The 3,698-nt window shown below is 38.9% G+C and overlaps 1 non-coding gene across 1 annotated transcript; it reads left to right on the top strand.

The window, feature by feature from the left end:
- Window positions 1–1,104: 1,104 nt before the first annotated feature.
- LOC145565758 (small nucleolar RNA R71) lies at window positions 1,105–1,210 on the top strand. The gene has a single exon (XR_014095138.1). It is a non-coding gene; the product is annotated as a small nucleolar RNA R71 (small nucleolar RNA).
- The last annotated feature ends 2,488 nt before the right edge of the window (window positions 1,211–3,698 follow it).

Raw genomic sequence — 3,698 nt, 5'->3', positions numbered from 1 at the left:
TCCTAGCTAGGCAAACTCTCCTCAAGAACCTTACCACTCATTGTGACAATAGCATTGACCGGTCTCTTGGGATCTAGGCCTTGGGAAGGTAAAGAAGAAGGACTAGCATGGTCTTTCAAAGCATTAGCAAGTTGAGAAATTTGGTTTTCAAGCATCTTATTATGAGTCATCATTTCATTAAATTTCTTGTCACTTGCGGCCATGTAAGTGTTAAACAAATTTGTTTGATTTTCAATGATTTCTTCCGAATCGGTTCTATGTGAAGAAGAAGAGGTTTGAACATAGGAATTATTATTTTGGGCTTTTAGAGCAAAACCGGGTAGGGGACCCCTTTGAGAATTATGTTGAAAATTTCCCCTATTTTGGTTGTTCTAATTACCTCTAACTTGATTATGGTTACCATAACCTTGGTTATGATTACCATAATTTTGGTTATGATTTTGGCTACTATAACCTTGGTTGTTATAGTTCCCTCGGGAATTTTTGTTCCCATGATTCCTATTACCACCACCTTGGTTGTAGTTGTCAAAATTGTCATGATTGTTGTAATTCCTATTCCATTGACCTCTTTGATTCTCAAACCTAGAATCATGATTATTTGACACATAGTTCACATACTCATTCACATTTCCATCTTGATCATCACAAACATCCATATATGCATGAGGGCAACTAAAAACATCATGATCATACGACCCACAATACAAGCATCTACTAGGCATGTTATTAAAAGAGGGAGGGGGTTGAGAATTCAAAGATATACCTCTCCCCATAGAATGGGAGGGAAGACTTGAAACTTGGTAGGTGGAACTTTCCAACTTCGCCTAGATAGCGGACATCTCCTTACCCAAGTTTGTCATTTGTGAGGATAGATTGTTGATTGCATTTAGATGATCAACCGAGTACACCGAAGAGCTATTCTTGCTAGTTGACTCTCTTTCTCCATCTTGCCAATCTCTATAATACCTCACAACGTCTTCAATTATGTCCACCACTTCCTCTTCCGCTTTGTTCATGATAGGACCTCCGGCTCCTCCATCTAAACATGATTTTCCTTTAAGGCTATGGCCTCCATAGAAGATTTGAATAATTTGGTAAGTAGGAATTCCATGGTGAGGACATTCTCTTTGATAGTCTTTGTATCTCTCCCATGCTTCATAGAGACTCTCACTAGGCTATTGCTTGAAATCTTGAATCAAAGCTCTAGCCTCCGCCGTTTTCTTTTGTGGATAAAAACGGGATAGAAACTCCTTGGTCACTTCATCCCATGTCCTTAGAGAATTCGGCTTGACTTCCTTGTCTAGCCATTCCAAGGCACGCCCTATGAGCGAAAAGGGAAAGAGCTTGAGACGGATGAATTCGTGGGAAATTCCATTCACCTTTATAGTATTGTAATACTTTTCAAATTCCTTGAGATGATTTAGCGGGCTTCCATGCTTGGCCCCACTAAATTGTCGCCTCTCTATCAAAGTGATCATCGCCAGTCTTATTTCAAAGTCATTTGCCGGTGTTGTAGGTGGAGCAATCCCACTCTCAAATCTATATGCACCGGGGATCCCCAATTCTTTTAACACCACCCTTGGATTTTCTTCCATTCTTGCTTGTTCCTCTTGTTGTGGTTCTTCTTAACTTGAAATGCTAGGGCTCAAAGATCGTCTAGCACCCCTCAACCCTGCAATAGTGCTCACAATTTTCGGATCAAATGGCACTAGTGAATAACCACGTGCTCTATGCATAAAATCTCAAAAGAAATGGTTAGTAGCATGGCTACAAGTGTAGCCTAAAAGAAAATCTTTTTGTATTTTCAATTTTAGGTGAAATAGACTCAACAACTATAACAAATCACCAACATCATTCCTCGACAACGGCGCAATTTTTGACGTAGGGAAAAGTAGGTCGTTTTCTACCCTTTCCTAGAGCCAAGGAAAACATATAAGCACTCGACCAACCTAATACGAGTATATGGTAAGTGAAGGGTCGAACCCAAGGGAATGAGTAGGTTCAAGCTATAGCCTAGGTCAAGCTACTTCGAAAATTGAGGGAAGATGCAGTTGGTAACTAAGGTATCGAGAAAACTATATTAATCGAGAAAATTCAATATACTAACACTAGGGATATTGGTTCCACATGCAAGTTCAATGATTATGCTAATTGAAGGATCACCCAATCAATTCAAACGTTGCAAAGGACAAACAATAGTTGCAATCAAAAGAATTCAAGGGCTATCTCCTATAAGCCAAGCTAGGGTTCACTATGAATGGCTAACGAGGAAAATCACAATCAAATTCAATCAATTAAAGCAATTCTCAAATCAACGGTTCATGTCATTGAAATTTGCAATGCAATCTGATTAATCTTATAGGTTGATCATTCCTAGTCTAATTAATCACATGCTCAACCATGTCAACCAATTTAATTGCAATAATTCAACCAATCAAGGATCATCAATTAGCAAAAATCATCAATCTAGCATGCTTCCCCTTCTCCCTAGAATCTAATCTACTCACTAATCATGGTGAAATTAAAAAACAAAACAAATTCAATCATAATCATATTCATTTCAAGTTCAATCAAGAAGAGGTTCAATCTCTCAACAAATTCTAAAGCAAGGAAAGGAATTCAAATCAAATATTCAAAAATGAAAAGAAATTGAAATAGAAGTAAATTCCAGGGAAAGAAATCTCACAAAGTTTCATTGATGAGAAGAAGAAATCTAAGATCAAAATGAAATCCAAGATTAAATTCAAGTACAATCAAGTATCTTAAGCTTCTCTCTCTACTTTCTCTCTCTATTAAATCTTAAAAAATATATGTCAAGTATAAATTAAGTCGTCCCCCTAAAAAGGAAAACATTAAGGGTATAAATAAAAGAAACGAGCGAAGGGGGCAGGGCGCCTGGTGCGCGCGCACCACTTGGCCGCGCACGCGCACAGGTGGTTCTGCTCGCGCGCACCCCTACTAGGTGCTCGTGGCCTTGCCTCCTTCGCTAGCTCCATCAATCTCCACGCTCCCGAGCATCCTTATCATTGGTGCACTCGAGGCGATGCTCGTGAGAAGGGAAGCTCATTTATCTTCCAAGCATTAGAATGCCTCAAGCCAAAGCATAATTTCCAAGGCCCTCAAGCTCGCGGAGCTATCTTGAATTGCGTTTTCGGAATCTCGAACTTTGCGCCATTAACTCTCTTGAATGCGCTTGAGCTTTCTCCTTGGTGATCATACCTCGGGAAACTCAACATACCTACAAAATAAATCAAGGAAACAAAGAATCGAGAGAAATGGTAGAGAAATGAACAAAATGATAAGAAAACTAATAAAAGCATGCATTTCTCTAAACATACGCACAAACATGCAAAGACAGCTTTATTATGTAAAAAATGACAAAAAGGACTAAAAATGGGAATAAAACTATAAACAAAACCTAGCCTAAGAGTGACATAAATGACACTCATCAAATTATGCCTTCTTCCACCATGAAGTGACACTTCTCCCAATTCAAAACCAAGTTCACCTTCTCACACCTTGCGAAACATTTCTCAAGGTTTTCAAGACATGCCTCAAATGAAACACCGCCCATGGAGAAGTCATCCATGAACACTTCCATTTCCTCCTCCAAAATATCTCCAAATATACTCATCATGCATCTTTGAAATGTTGCGGGAGCATTACAAAGGCCAAACGACATTCTCTTATAAGCAAAT

Source organism: Chenopodium album, chromosome 10 (genome assembly GCF_948465745.1).
Source record: "Chenopodium album chromosome 10, dcCheAlbu1.1, whole genome shotgun sequence".
In the NCBI taxonomy this organism is placed as follows: Eukaryota; Viridiplantae; Streptophyta; class Magnoliopsida; order Caryophyllales; family Amaranthaceae; genus Chenopodium; species Chenopodium album.
The sequence above is the reverse complement of the archived record's forward strand: the minus strand, read 5'-3'. Positions and strand labels throughout refer to the sequence as shown.